The sequence below is a fragment of the Talpa occidentalis genome, unplaced genomic scaffold (assembly GCF_014898055.3).
Source record: "Talpa occidentalis isolate TD23 unplaced genomic scaffold, MPIMG_talOcc4v2.1 talOcc4.14, whole genome shotgun sequence".
NCBI lineage: Eukaryota > Metazoa > Chordata > Mammalia > Eulipotyphla > Talpidae > Talpa > Talpa occidentalis.
In genome coordinates, this window is record NW_023601433.1 from 6,380,299 (window position 1) to 6,396,611 (window position 16,313).

Below are 16,313 nucleotides of genomic sequence, written 5' to 3' on the forward strand. Positions count from 1 at the left end.
TATTCCCCATACAATTGCACCCCCGCTCCTTATTTTGACCCTAATCCTTCCTCTACCCACCCTCCCCTCCCACCCAGTAATGTTACTTGTTGATTTTGATTTTTACTTTATTATACTTAGTCTTTTTCCTGGTCCCTTATTTAGGTTTTCTAAATTCCTGCTATGAGTGAGACCATCCGGTATTTTTCTTTTTCTTTCTGGCTTATTTCGCTGAGCATGATCCCTTCCAGCGCCATCCATGTTGCTGCAAATTGCATGTGTTTATCTTTTTTGCAAAATCCACATTTCTTAACGGAAAGAACATCTGTTCTTTCTGACCCTTGGTGGGGTCTTTTTGGTACCACCGCATCTCATGTGGCCTCAGAAGCCCCACCCAAGTTCCCCACAGGAGACCCCATCTGCAGCCCAAGAAGCTCGGAGGAGAGGGTGAAAGTGGCCCCCTGCCAGCGTGTGAAGAGCTCAGCACCTCTGTCATTCCAGAAGCCAGTCACCGTGGCTTGTGCCAGGTCTTGTCCCGACTGAGCTGACAACTCGAATCATCACCTTAGGGGGGAGTCAGTGGGGAGTGGAGGGACCAACCCTCATTACGAAGGCGTGAAAACCTATACTCATAAAATGGGAGAGAAAATTCATCTTTGAGGTTTACGGCCAACAAAATCTGCAGTGTCTCTTTTATGGATGCTTTTAATGTTCGCGGCTGTTCGCGGGTGACCCTGGGGAAAGCGTGAGGTTGAGCATCTTCCTGAACAGAAACAAGAGGAAGTGACTCTGTCTCCCAGGTGGGTGGTCGTGCTCAGACTGGAAACCAGCCACGGGGGTCCCAAAGGGCTCCTCTAATGTCTTTCTCAAGACCCCCAGCTCGCCTTCCTTCTTCCCTCTTCTCAGTTCTGACCTCCACTGCCCCCTGCAGAGTGTGCCTGGCACCTGCGTCAAGGCGTGTCCCCGCCCAGCCAGTCTCCACAGTTCTTAATCAAGAAGACTTCTTACCTGTCCCCCCTTCACACCTTCCATAGCGCCCCGTCGTCGTCTTCAAGATAAAACTCAAACTCTCAAGCAAAGTCTGACACAGAAAAGGCCTAACACGACAAGCCCCTGCTTCCTTCTTTGGCTGCCCCTCGCACCTACACAGTGACCACAGGGAACCTTCTACTCAGCCTGGGAACTACTGGAGGTTCTGGGCACGGCCTCTCCCCATCCCACGCACAACAGCGCTCATCACTGGCCCTGCGCTCAGACTCCTTCCTCCAACCCAGACCGAGGGCCAGGCCTCCCGGACTCCCTCCGTTCCACCCCTGGCCCTTGCCTCACTGCTTGTCCAGCTAGAACACACATCCCTCCCGCCCCAGCTCACACATCACCTCCTCCAGGCTGTTCTCCCTGACCCCAACTTGGGTCCTGGCTGACTGCCTCGCCACCGGGCCTCTGAGGCATGGTGTGCTCAGTGAATAGCTGCAGCCTGCCAGATGGTCTCCAGGCCCAGCCACAGTCCCTCAGAGCGGCTGCGGAACTTTCCTCTGCAACTCTCCTCCCTGGGAAGGCTTCATTTGCCACAGCAGCCCCTCAGGCAGCTCCTGTGCCATCTGAAATGTCTCCAGCTCCGTCCTGGGCTCTGGGCTCCTTGCGCTCCTTGGGGGTCAGGAGCCGCCCAGTTCCCGCTGCTCCCTGCTTGCTCTGGGCAGAGCCGCGCTCCATCGTGCTGGAAGGGTCGCTCCTGCCCAGAAAACAGAAACCTCCTCCTGGCCCAGATCCCAAAACCAACAGTCCTGCAGAGCCATGACCGGCTCTCTCCTCCCCACCTCCTGATTTCTGGGTGAACCCCTGAACCCCGCTCTGTCTCAGACCCCCTCCCGCTGCATTCACATCTGCCAAGGGGGCGCGCATTCCCTGGAGCTGCAGGCGAGCCAAGCAGGCTCCGGTTTCGGCGAGGGTAACCCCGGCCCTCCGGGGCCCGGAGCCGAGGCGCCCCCGGAGCGGAGACGCCCCCTGCTGCCCCTGCACCTCCAGGCGGGATTCCGGGTCCCTCGCCCCTTCTTGGCCTCCAGGCCGGGGAGAGGCAGCCTGGAGGGGGGCTGCTCCCCTCTGCGTTTTCTCCTCCTTCCTCCAACCACTGCCCGGGCCGCCCCGCCGCTTCCCCAGATGGCTGCAGCCTGAGACCCGCGCCGGGCGGGGCGTCCGTGGGGAGCTGAGCGAGGCTCCGCGAGGACGGGGGGCCGCGAGGGCTGCCCAGGCAGCGGCGGCGCCCCAAGGCGCGGCCTCTCCGAGGCGCCCCCGCCCCGCGCCCCAGGCCCCCCGCGCGCAGGCCGGGCCCTCCCGCCCGGCGCGAACCCACCTGGGCTCCGGCGCGCGGGCTCCATCTAGTGCTGTCTTGCGAGGCGCAAGCTCGGGGGCGGCTCCTCGCGGACGTTTCCTGCCAAGACAAGAACCGCGCCCCGTGGCTCCCGCTCCCACGGCGTCCCGGGGCCGGCAGCCAGCGAGACGGCACCCCGCGAGGGCGCGCCCCGGACCCGCGCGCCCCGACCCGGCGGAGACGCAGCGCCGGGCGCGGGCACCGAGGCGCGAGCAGCCCGAGGCTCGGCACGTGGCACAGGCGATCCCGCGCGCTCGCAGGAGGGGCCGAGCAGCAGGGCCCGCGCACCTGTCACCTGTCACCTGTCACCTGTCTCCCGAGACGCGCTGAAGGGAGAGGATCGTCTGCGGAGAGAGGAAAACGTACGTGCCCCCTAAAGGGGAACAAAAAAGAAGTTTCAAGGATCCCAAAGCACCCAAGAGGCCGCTTTCAGCCTTTTTCTTACTCTGTCCCGAGGATCGCCCCAGAAATCCAAGGAGACCCCGCGGCCTGGCCTCGAGGGGTGCAAGGAAGCCGGAGACCCTGCGCTGGGCTCTGCTGCGGGGACACCTGAGCGGCGGGGGCAGGGGAAGGAGGTCGCTGCACCTGCGGCTGGAGAAAGCCTGAGGTGGCCTCGGGGAGGATCGTCAGGACTGAGAACAGCAAGAGAGCCAGGGCCAGGGAGAGACCAGGAGGAAGATGGAGTGAAGACAAGGATGAGGAATGTGCTGGCTTTTCCTTATCGATAAAGCATTTAACTCCCCTGTGCACGGCTCACGCCTTTTAAGGAAAAAAAAAAATGTAAGGAATGGGGGGGGTTGCAATTGTATGGGGACTATAAAAATAAAATTTATTATTTAAAAAAAAAGCACTGAAGATACAGAATCTTGTCCATAGACTCTATAGCTAAGAGTGAATAAATGTTAAATTTCAAGTAAAAAAAAAAGAATAATTATAATGAACAATAAAAAAAAAATGTAAGGCAGTGAGGGTTTGTCAACTGCAGTCTTTTCTCTTCTTTTCTTCTCTTTTCTTTTCGTAGAGTTTACACTCTCTGAAGGTGTCTTTAGACAGCCCTGTTCTGGGAGTACTTTCAGTGCCCGAGACTTGCCTAGTGCAGTAGGGGGTTGTAACTCGGCGTGGAAATTTATTTTTTTTTATTTTTAAATAAATTTTATTTTTATATTCCCCATACAATTGCAACCCCCTTATTTTGACCCCAATCCCTCCCCTCCCCGCCCCCCACCCCCCATAGAGTGTCTCTGGTTCATAGTTTTTTGTTGATTTTGATTATCACTTTCTTATAGTTATTCATTTTCCTGGTCCCTTATTTAAGTTTTCTAGATTCCTGCTATGAGTGAGACCATCCGGTATTTTTCTTTTTCTTTCTGGCTTATTTCGCTGAGCATGATCCCTTCCAGCGCCATCCATGTTGCTGCAAATTGCATGTGTTTATCTTTTTTGAATGCTGAGTAATATTCCATGGTGTATATGGACCACATCTTCTGGATCCAGTCATCTATTTTTGGGCATTTGGGCTGTTTCCAAAGCTTAGCTATTGTAAACAGTGCTGCTATAAACATAGGGGTGCAGGTGCTCTTTGGAATTGATGTTTCTGTGTCCTTTGGGTAAATACCTAGGAGTGGAATTGCTGGATCCTATGGAAGCTCCATTTTTAGCAGGCTGAGGAATCTCCACACAGCTCTCCATAGTGGTTGGACCAGTTTGCACTCCCACCAGCAGTGCAGGAGAGTTCCTTTTTCTCCACAACCTCGCCAACATTTGTTGTTGCTAGTTTTTTTAATATGTGCCATTCTCACTGGTGTAAGATGGTATCTCATGGTAGTTTTGATTTGCATTTCCCTGATTACAAGTGATGTTGAACATTTTTTCATATGCCTGTTGGCCATTTGCATTTCCTTCTCAGAGAAGTTTCTTTTTAGCTCTTCTGCCCATTTTTTGACTGTATTATTTTCTTTGTTGTTGTTGAGTCTCATCAGCTCTTTGCAGATTTTTGTGATCAGTCCTTTATCATTAGTGTTGTGTGCAAAAATGTTCTCCCATTGACATGGAAATTTAAAGCAGGTTCTTATCGGTGCACATTGCAAATGAGTTACATGTGGGGATGGTAGTTTTTCATCCTCACTTGTCTCTGATGCAGCCTACATAAAGTAATTGTTGTTCTGTTAACTGAGTATCATTCTGTAATTGCAAAAAAAAGTTGCAGCTGTTTTGATGACATTCTGAATGCTTCTAAGTAAATACAATTTTTATTACAAAAGTAGTTTTCAACGTTTTATATAGAAGTAGTTCTATGATATTCTATAATGATATGATAACAATATAATGATATTTTAGGAGAAAATCAGCTTTACCACTGCTCTAGCACCAAGTGGTCAAGGCTTTTTCCTGAACATTTTCCATCTTGCCCATTGCATTGCCTTTTACAGAAAAACTGTGAAATAAAAAAGGAAGAAAGGAAACACTGGCATGGACCATGCTACTCATGCCGCCTGACAAAGGTCCAGGCATGGGGAAGATTTCTGAAAAGTCAGAAAACTCGATAGCTGGCTCCTGCTGCTTCCTTTCATTTGTTTGTGGCAGTTTTTGAAACCATGGAGATTTTCTATAAGTTTCAAAATAACACAATGAATGTTGGCATTAGTGCCTGTAATGCACACTTCAGTAGTTTGAGAAAAGCACTTTCTAACATGAAATCGCTCCCGACAACTCTCCACGCCCTTCAATTTATAATTCCGTTACTATGAGTAACACTGAGTTCTCTAGCAAGCCACGCTTGGTAGAGCTCTTGGAATCGAGGCCGGCAAAAGTCCCCCCACAAGAGAAAGCCCCTGAGATGCCCCAGGAGGCAGAGGGGTCCGAGAAGAACACACCACATGCTGTTCCCATGACACAGGGACCCCCTGGTTCTATATAGGAAATAGAAGGCCGCCCTCAATTTTACAATGCCCACTTAGCCTTGTTTTAATTACCTACTTGACTGTTTGAATCACATTATGTGTAGCACCTGTTTCTATTTTCTGAAAAACATACATCACCAAGGAAAATATGTTGCCATGTTAATGTAACCAAGCAACCAAGTTAATCATATACTGGGAAAATTAGAAAAAGGACTGTGCACTGTTAATGATCATTAATAATTTCTGAAACAATGTAAAAGTGAAATCACATGATTGCATGATGTAATGATGACATAAAAAATTTCTGATGTATAAATAAAGGCCCACTGAGACCCTCAGCAGAAGATACTTGCACCAATATAAGAGTGTCTGTGTCTGCCTCACCCCACTTTCCCTCAGCCCCCCGAAGTTTTCGCACACCGTCCTCTCCTTTCAGGGACTCCTGACACGACATTCTGCTAGAGCGGGACTCCAGCAAAACACAAAGTTTTTGTGCTTAAATTTTTATCAGATCCATAAATTGATAAGGGACTGACCACAAAGGTCTACAAAGAACTCACACAACTCAACATAAACAAAGTAAACGATCCAGTCAAAAAATAGGCTGAAGAGCTAAAAAGACACTTCTCCAAAGAGGAAATGTGAACGGCCCATGGTATATGAAAAAATGTTCAACATCACTTGTCATCAGGGAAATGCAAATCAAAACCACAATGAGATACCACCTTACACTAGTGAGAATGGCACATATTAAAAAAATTAGCAACAACAAATGTTGGCGAGGGTGTGGAGAAAAAGAAACTCTCCTGCACTGCGGGCGGGAGTGCACACTGGTCCAACTGCTATGGAGAGCTGTATTGAGGATCCTCAAACTGCTAAAAATGAAGCTTCCACATGACCCAGCAATTCTACTCCTAGGTATCTACCCAAAGGATACAAAAACATTAATTCAAAAGGATACCTGCACCCCTATGTTTATCGCAGCATTATTTACATTAGGTAAGATATAGAAACAACCCAAATGCCCAAAAATAAATGACTGGATCAAGAAGATGTGGTACAGGGCCTCCCCTGGTGGTGCAGTGGTTGAGCACTGGGCTGCGAAGCTGCCCGCAGCCTCTGCAGTGCCAGTTTGATCCCCAGCCGCCGGCGAGGGTCCCACATGGCGCACAGACATCTCCTGCCATGCCCACTGCTCCCCTCAGCAGTGCATTTCATCCGTCTGCCTGTCCTGATCCCCGCTCCGGCTCTGGTGAATTCTCTTACCCTCCTGTGCTTCTGATTATACCCAGTGCTTGTACAAATAAATAAATAAATCTTTTTTAAAAATAGTTAAAAAGAAAAGAAGATGTGGTACATATACACCATGGAATATTACTCAGCAATCAAAAAAGATAAACTCATGCCATTTGCAGCAACATGGATGGAGCTGGAAGGGATTATGCCTAGTGAAATAAGCCAGAAGGAAAAAAGAAAAATATCGGGTGGTTTCTCTTATAAGAGGAATATAGGGGAACCCAATAAGGGATCAGGAGAAAAACAATAATAATAATAAATAATAAACCAAAAACAGGCAACTATAAATCAGAGACATCCTGCAGGGAAGAGGGAGGGAGAGGGATCAAAACAGGAGGGACGAGCACAAGGGACTCTGGTGATGATGCACAGGTGAACTAGTGGTGGGAATTTTATGGGAACTACACCTGTGAGGAGAAAGCATACATTGTGCAAAAATGAACAGTGATGGAAAATATAAATAAATAAGTAAAAAAATAATTTTTTATCAGAGCCAGAAAAGGGGCAGTGTAAGTAAAATATTTTATAAAGCCTTGTTTACTACTGTCACAACTCCTTACTGCATGTTAAATAGTTACAAGTAAATTTTCTTGTTAATATAAAAGCAACCCTGGTACAGGGCCAGTGGTGCTAACTGATGAAACTATACCTAGAGATCTACTGGTCTAGGGGGTGGGTTATGTTGCTAAAATTTTAAAGGGAAGAAGAGGGAGCAAATTACAGGTAATTGTGAAGAAAATCAATCCTTGGTTAATCTAGTAAATCTAGTATCAGGTTTCTAAGCACCAGTACCTCAGAAGGTTAATCCAGCCTTTCTTTTAAGTGAAACTGCAAACAAATCTTCCCTTGCTCCACAAGAAAATAAAGAAATGGAAGGGCTCCCAGCAAGTTGCACCAGAAAAAAAAAAAAAGTCACTCTGGTGTTTTAATCCTCACCTCAGGTTATCAGTGTCACTGAGGACTTCAAAATATCCTCTCTGCTCACAGGAGACCTTAAGCTGAAGGGAGACTCACGGGGCAGACCCTTCTTCCACTACTAGGCGCCACATCAGCTACAAACAAACCCTCACCGCCTCGCATTTCCTTTTTCTTTTTCTTTTTTTTTAAGATTTATTTATTTATTTATTTATACAAGCACTAGGTACAGTCAGAAGCGCGGGAGGGTGAGAGGATTCACCAGAGAAAGTGGGGAGCAGAACAGGCAGACTGACGAAATACACTGCTGAGGGGAGCAGCAGGCACAGCAGGAGAGGTCTGCGCGCCATGTGGGACCCTCGCCCGGCGGCCGGGGATTGAACCAGCACCGCAGAGGCTGCAGAGAGCTTCGCAACCCAGTGCTCAACTGCTGCGCCCCTGGGGAGGCCCTTCTTTTTCCCTTTAAAAGGCGTGAGCTGTGCACAGGGAAGTTAAATGCTTTATCGATAAGGAAAAACCAACATATTCCTCATCCTTGTCTTCACTCCATCTTCATCCTGGTCCTCTCCCCGCCTTCTCTTTCTTGCTTTTGTCAGTCTTGACGATTCTCCTTAAAGCCATGTCAGCCTTTCTCCAGTCACGTGTGCAGCGACATCTTTTCCCTGTTTCCTTCAGCTCAGCGTGTCACTTGCAGCAGTGTTCAGCCCAGGGTCTCCCGGCTTCCTTGCACCACCAGTGGCCAGGCCGAGGGGTCTCCTTTGATTTCTGGGGCGATCCTCAGAACAAAGTAAGAAAAAGGCTGAAAGCAGACTCTTAGGTGCTTTGGGATAGTTGGGGAAAAAATAATAATTCCAGCCAACTCTGAAGAAAGGGACTTTATTCAAAGACATACCTTTGTTAGATATCATTTCATTTAAAGTCATAGTTTAAAAGAACCTGTTACAGGGCCTCCCTGGTGGCGCAAGGGGTTGGGACGCAACCTACAAAGATGTCCGCAACCACTGAAGCACGAGTTCAATCCCAAGCCAGGGAGCTACCCACACGGCACAGCAGACCTCTCCTGTCTCCCTGCTGCTCCCCTCAGCAGTGTATTTCAGTCAATCTGCCTGTTCTGTTCCCCACTCTGTCTCTGGTGAATCCTCTCACCTCCCACACCTCTGGCCTATACCCCATTTCTTGTATCCATAAATAAATAAATGTTTTAAAAAGAAAAGAAAAGAAACTGCCATAGCATTAAGTAGGTTTTATTCAAATTTGGTTTTTAAATTTTCATCTGTGAAGCACCCAAATAGTTTTTTTTTTCTCAAGCAAGAGCTTAGCAGTATCCCAAAATGAAGAAGATATATCAACACAGAGAATTTATTTAGCTGAAAGCAATGAGGCTAGAGTCCAGCCTTTCAACCTTCTCCATACTCCCCTAAGATTTCCTGGGCTCCTCTGGGGACCTTGAAATACCCTGGGACACAATGTTGAGCTCACAATTAAGCCACACTTTCTAAATCCAACACTAGAGGGTGCAAGACTGATCACCTGCTGAGTTCTACTTTCATTATTCTATTTGTGTCCAGGACAGTAAAGATTTCTGTTGCAAGAGACATTTTATGAGTCTATTTTTCAAATCAAGAGGTTTAACACTTTGGAAAATATAGGTCATGGTTAAAGCAAAAGCTGTTGTAGAGTTCCCCGGAAAATTAAAAAATTAAGTAACACCACAATTCAGTGAGATCAGATTTCCAGGACCTCAAACCAGAAAACAGCTTTAAAAAAAATCCACCAAGAAGGCAGTACGCTTGGGCCTTGAGAGGGAAAAAAAAAAACATTTAAAAAGCTTAGACTATCATAAAAAAAATAATAAAATAATTACATCTTGAACATAATGAAACCATCTCTTTCAGCCTAAATTAACTTAAAGGTCAGTGATGCATAAATTACATGGGCTCATAAAATGCATTATGTAAATGATGATTAAACCAACACCCTGTTCTTTTCTTATTGCTATCCTGTTAACTGTAAAAAACACTAGAACAGGGCCTCCCCGGTGGCGCAGCGGTTGAGCGCTGGGTTGCGAAGCTGCCCGCGGCCTCTGCGGCGCCGGTTCGATCCCCGGCTGCTCCCCGGCCACCTGAGGAGGGTCCCACATGGCGCGCAGACCTCTCCTGCCGCCCGCTGCTCCCCTCAGCAGTGTGCTTCGGTCTTTCTGCCTGCTCTGCTCCCTGCTCTGGCTCTGGTGAATTCTCTCACCCTCCCGCGCTTCTGACTGTACCCAGTGCATGTATAAACAAAACAAACAAACAAATAAATAAATAAATAAATAAATAAATAAACATGCCTCTATTAAAAAAAAAAAAAAAACACTAGAACACTGGTATGTTTTATTTAATAGTAACACATTCTAAAGATACTATGTTTTCCTAAGGATATTTCTAATTAAAAAAAAATAACCCAGACACCTAACTCACTGACATTTCATCAAAGGTGACAAGTAGATCAGCTCTGCAAGGAAGGAGTCATTCAGAAGACTGCAGTCATGAGACTTAGCCAAGCAGCAAACAGGCATTTTCGAAGAATTAATCATTTAATCTCCATAAAAGCCTCATGAGTAGTTTTACTGGGATAACTTTAGGAGGAACCAAGTGAGAATTCTGGACCACCCAACTCAGACCTGTGGGTCTGGAATCTTAGCTCCTCAGCGTGAAACAGTGATCTGCTCTGCACTCATCTGCGTGGGACAGCTATCACTTTCTGTCTCTTGCTATCTATTAAAGAAAGTGACCCAATGAAAAAGTCTTTAAAGAATTTTCACTTTGTCACCAGATGGTGTCTAGATTCCTGATAATTTGGAATATTTTATTTTTGCTTCTAAACATGAGACATGGACCCAAGAACCAAGATGTCAAGATAAGCCCAGCAGGTCTCCCTGGTGGCACAAGGGGTTAAAGCACCACACTATGAAGCAATCCACAGCCTCAGCAGCACAAGTTCGACCCCTGGCCAGCCAGAGAGCAACCCACATGGCGCAGCAGACCTCTCCTGTCTCGCCTGCTGCCCCCCTCAGCAGTGTATTTCAGTAGATCTGCCAGTTCTGCTCCCCACTCTGTCTCTGGTGAATCCTCTCACCCCCTGCATCTCTGGCCTGCACCCCAGCTCTTGTATGCATAAATAAATAAATCTTTAAAAAGAAAAAGATAAGCCCAGCTCCAACGTGTCATAAAACACCCAGGAGTCACAGAAAAAGGAGCCTAAGGAGAGATGATACCCCTATGTAGCATGCTGTCCTGGCCGGGATTCTGGAACAGAGATACCAAATAATAACTAAGGAAATCTCAGTAAAGTATGGAAAGGACTTTAGTTAATAATACTGTAACCAGGGCCTCCCCTGGTGGCACAGTGGTTGAGCGCTGGGCTGTGAAGCTGCCCACAGCCTCTGCAGCGCCAGTTCGCTCCCCGGCCTCCGGCGAGGGTCCCACATGGCACGCAGACCTCTCCTGCTGCGCCCACTGCTCCCCTCAGCAGTGTATTTCGTCAGTCTGCCTGTTCTGTTCCCCGCTCTGGCTCTGGTGAATCCTCTCACCCTCCCGCACTTCTGACTGTACCCAGTGCTTATATAAATAAATAAATCTTTGAAAAAAAATAATAATACTGTAACCATAGTGGTTCATTAATAGTAATGATGGCACCATACAACATAAGATGTTATCAATAAGAGAAATTAGGTTGAAGTTTATGAAAACTTTCTGATCTATATTCACTTTTTTTTATAAATCTAATATTCAAAAAAAAGTTTATTTTTAAAATACTGAAGGGATAAAAGATATACTAACAAAAGACACAAAACAATAATTATATAATGCTTTTCCTCATGACATTATTCACAATGTAAAATAAAATGACTGGTGTCTACTGGGAGATGACTGAATAGACTATAGCACACCTACAATAGAATGCTAAGCAGCACCAGAGAAGAGTAGGGAAATTCCTATGTGGAATAATTTAGAATAATGTAAGCAGAGACTAGACTGTGAGCTAAAGACAAAAAAGCAAGGGTGGGGCCCAGCCATCCTCAGTCTTTTAATATCAACATGGCAGCCCTGCTCCACCCCTCATTCCCAGCATTGTCTGCTCAGGAAGTCAGGGGGGAGAACCCAGAAAGCTCCACCTTTTACTATGAAATTTCCTAAGAACGGCACCCACTAGCTTGAAGGTTATTCTGTTGCTCTTAGTGCATTTGATTAAAGAGTTTGACTTTAGAATCATATATACAAAAAAAAAATCATATATACAAAAAAAATACAAAAAATATATATATATACAAAAAAATATATATATCATATATACAAAAAATATATATACAAAAAAATATACAAAAAAATATATACAAAAAATATATACAAAAAAATCATTATGAATATTTTATTCAAAAATATACATAACATTAGAAAAATAAATAGACAGACATAGAAAACCACAAACCAAAAGGAGAAAGAGTAAGAAAGAGAGAAAAAAAATTAAAAAACTAAAAACATACTAAAACAAATGAATCTAATGGAAGATTAACTTGGAGGTGAAATTATATACACAGAGAAATAAACTATTCAAGAAATTTTAGAATACAGATTTTGTTTCTTATTTTTTTTTAACCTGGGTCTTGGGTAGGGGAGATAAATTAAATTGTATTATTTTTTATGGGGGCGATACTGGTTTAAAACACTGTACATGATTTAGGGGTACAGGCTCACACCTCTTCAGATGTGTTACCACAATACCCCCACCACCAAAGCCACCATTAGAATAAAGGTTTTGACTGTACACACTTAGTGAAGCAAGTTAAAGGACAGAAAGAGCTGTAAAGAAATATTAAAAGCAGTATTTAATTTATTACCTTGAAACTAATTAGGAAAAACAAATAAGTAATTATATTATTCACATTAGAAATCAAATTTTTCATTATTAAGAGAGAGGAGGGGGAAGGGATACAGAGCTGGAGCAAGTAGAGAGGGGTGACTGGATGGTAGTGTGTGGAAAGCAGACCTTTAGGGTGCACTTACGGGCATGTGCCATGGTATAACAGACGTTTGCAGGGTGAAGCTATAAGCCTGAGACTTATACCGTGTTGTCAGCCAATGTTACTCCATTTTAAAAGAAAGATACAGGATAAACAATTTAAAAATAATAAAATCTAAGAGGTTGTACAAAAGCCTTGGAATGATCAATTTGATTATAGCTACCAATAGGAATTCATTATTTATTTTCCTTTTGGCTACCTAGGGGCTCTAGAAACAACGGCAAAGTCTGAACAGGAACACAGAGCAAGCACAGGTGGTGGCTTCTAGCCACCGTTCCCCACAGCATCACCAGACATCATGCAAATATAGCAGGTTCTGGGTCTGAGGAAAGAAAAGTCTGGGACCTCTTATGCAGAGACAAAGAGGTTATCTAAGACTAACAGTGTCATTTCAAAAGCACACATAAAAGGATCCTCAATGGCTCTAGAGTATGCAATTATCAAAAAGAATTATCACTGCACCTACTAAAACATATGGAACAAATAAAAATCCATGAGTTTGTGCCAGTAGTAAAAAAAAAAAAAAACAGCACCAGCATAAGAAACTTCTGAAAGATGTTTAAGCTACACATCTTACTCTGAAAATGAGCCATACCGATCTTGAATATCTATCTATCTAGGTAACCAAATAGTCCTAGTTAATGAGGGAAGAAAATTATAAAAGTGAACTGGAAGGGGGGCCTCCCCGGTGGCGCAGTGGTTGAGCGCTGGGTTGCGAAGCTGCCCGCAGCCTCTGAGGCGCCGGTTCAATCCCCGGCTGCTCGGACACCGGAGGAGGGTCCCGCATGGCGTGCAGACCTCTCCTGCTGCCCGCTGCTCCCCTCAGCAGTGTGCTTCAGTCCTTCTGCCTGCTCTGCTCCCCGCTCTGGCTCTGGTGAATTCTCTCACCCTCCCGCGCTTCTGACTGTACCCAGTGCATGTATAAAACAAAACAAGCAAACAAACAAACAAATAAATAAATAAAACATACCTCTATTTAAATAATTTAAAAAAATGGATTTTTTAAAAAAAAAAGTGAACTGGAAGGGCCTCCCTGGCAGCGCAGGGGTAAAGTCTCAGTGTTATCAAGCTATTGCCAGCCACTGCAGCCTGAGTTCGATTCCCAGCCAGGCAGCTACTACACACATGGTGCAGCAGACATCACCTGTCTTGCCCACTGCTCCCCTCAGCAGCATATGTCAGTAGATCTGCCTGTTCTGCTCCCCACTCTGTACTGGTGAATCCTCTCACCTCCCCCTGGCCCCGCACCTCTGGCATACACCCCAGCACTTGTGCGCATAAATAAATAAAATAAATAAATCTTTTTTTTAAGATTTTTTTTATTTACTTATACAAGCACTGGGGTACAGGCCAGAGGCATGGGAGGGTGAGAGAATCCACCAGAGACATAGCAGGGAGCAGAACAGGCAGAAGGACTGAAGTACACTGCTGAGGGGAGCAGCGGGCGAGATAGGAGAGGTCTATCACGCCATGTGGGTATCTCCCTGGCCGGCCGGGAATCGAACCTGCACTGCAGAGGCTGTGGACAGCTCCACAGCACTGCACTCATCCCTATTGCACCACCAGGGAGGCCCCATAAAATAAAATAAATCTTTCTTTTAAAAAAAAGTGAATCGAGGGCCTCCCCTGGTGGTGCAGCGGTTGAGCGCTGGGCTGCGAAGCTGCCTGCAGCCTCTGCAGCACCGGTTCGATCCCCGGCGAGGGTCCCACATGGCACGCAGACCTCTCCTGCCATTCCCGCTGCTCCCCTTAGCAGTGTATTTCGGTCCATCTGCCTGTCCTGCTCTCCGCTCGGCTCTGGTGAATTCTCTCACCCTCCTGCGCTTCTGACTGGACCCAGTGAATGTGTAAATAAATAAATAAATCTTTAAAAAAAAAAAAAAAAAAAAAAAGTGAATCGAAAGAGAATACAAAGGATGACCATTTTGCAACTCTTACTAAAATAAAATATTTGATACTAGAAATAATAATGTTAAAATTATTAAGAAAAAGGTTGACAGGGAACTATACAACTACATTGGGAAGTCACAATTTAGCTTCACTGAAAGTAAGCTAACTAGATGCTATGAATGCCCCAATGCAACACAATGTGAAGTATTCCTATTTAAAAAAAAAAAAGTTAAACATGAATCTACCCAAGTTCAGATCAAACATCAGGATCAGGGCCTGAGGGAACAAATTAACAATACTAGGAAGAAACACTCAGACACATCCAGAATACGGCTGAAGTTCTTCAGTAAATCAAAGGGGGGGGGGTAGGTAAGAGGAGAGGAGAGATCAAGTGATTTAAGAAACATAATGTCCAAATACAATGTGGACCTTGTTTCAGTCCTAATTTGAACAAATGTAGAAACACATTTTTCTGTCAGTAAGGAGGAAAATGTAGACCTACTATTAGATGATATTAAGAAAGTATTACTATCTTGGTGGGCAGAATAATAGCCCCCAAAGACATCTACACCCTAATTCCAGGACCTGTGAGTTATTTTACATGAAATTAAGGTTGTAGTGAAGTGAAGGGTTTCTCTCTCTAGTCAGTTTAGGACTACACCCCCTTATCTGGGTGGGCCCAATATCATCACGAAATTACGTAAAAGGAGACACAGGAAACTGAAGGAAAGGACTCCAAGCCCTGGAGTTACCTGGATGTTGGAGGGAAGAATTTTCTCCAAAAGCTGGAAAAAGCAAAGAGATTTGTCTCCAGAGCCTCCAAATTCCAGACAGGAATTGCAGTCCTGCCCAAACCTTGATTTCAGTTCAGTGCGACGGGACTTGTAAATTACGGATCTGTAAGATAATGAATATATGTTGTTTCAAACCATTTGTTACAGCAGCCATCTTTAGAAAACAGAATATTGGTGTATTCCATAAGAAAATGTATTTTATAGAGACATTCTTGGAAATATGTGGGGATCAAATGACATGATGTCAGCAATTTGCTTTAAAATGCTAGAGAGGGCCTCCCTGGTGGCACAGGGTGTTGAGTGCAGCACTGTGAAGCTGTCCACAGCCTCTGTAGTGCATGTTCAATTCCCGGCTGGCCAGGGAGACTCCCACATGGTACGGCAGACCTCTCCTGCCTCGCCCGCTGCTCCCCTCAGTAGCGTATTTCAGTCTGTCTGCCTGTTCTGCTCCCTGCTCTGTCTCTGGTGAATTTTTTCACCTTCCCACGCCTCCAACTGTACCTCAGTTCTTGCATAAATAAATATATCTTTAAAAAAAAATAAAATTGTAGTGGTAGACAATGATAAGCTACAGTCAGAGGGTTTCAAAATCAGAGTAACATTTGATAGTCATAACAGATATTTTAAAAAACAAAGATGCTTCAAAAGAGAAACCAAAGATCAAGGTATCCTAACTATATGCATACATGTACTTAAAGACTAGAAAAAATGGGCCTCCCCTGGTGGCTCAGGCAGTTGAGTGCAGTGCTGTAAAGCTATCCCCAACCTCTGTAGCGCTGGTTCGATCCCTGCTGGCCTCAGAGCAATCCACATGGCACAGCGGACCTCCCCTGTCTCACCCACTGCTCCCCTCAGCAGTGTATTTCAGTCAGTCTGCCTGTTCTGTTCCCTGCTCTGTCTCTGGTGAATCCTCTCACCCTCCCGCGCCTCTGGCCTGTACCCCTGTTCTTATATAAAAAGAAATAAATCTTTTAAAAAAAAAAAAAAAAGCCCCTTGAGCTGGTTCTCATGTTTGGGAAGGGCAGACCTGGACTTAAACCCGGCCCCTCACACTGAACTTGCATTTGTATCTGTCTGGGGCTGGTTGTTATTTTGTCATCAGAAAAAGA

At 45.4% G+C, this 16,313-nt stretch overlaps 1 long non-coding RNA gene across 3 annotated transcripts in view; it reads right to left on the minus strand.

The window, feature by feature from the left end:
* Positions 1-232: 232 nt before the first annotated feature.
* LOC129145707 (uncharacterized) overlaps positions 233-16,313 on the minus strand; it is a 34,897-nt gene continuing 18,816 nt past the window's right edge. For 2 of the 3 annotated variants that reach the window (XR_008551636.1, XR_008551637.1), the window contains 3 exons: positions 15,163-15,307; positions 2,330-2,407; positions 233-1,711 (listed from right to left, as the gene is read on the minus strand). This is a non-coding gene — a long non-coding RNA (uncharacterized LOC129145707). Of the gene's footprint in view, positions 1,712-2,329; positions 2,408-7,885; positions 8,235-15,162; positions 15,308-16,313 lie in introns of those variants that run through there. The other variant, XR_008551638.1, reaches the window with a different exon arrangement.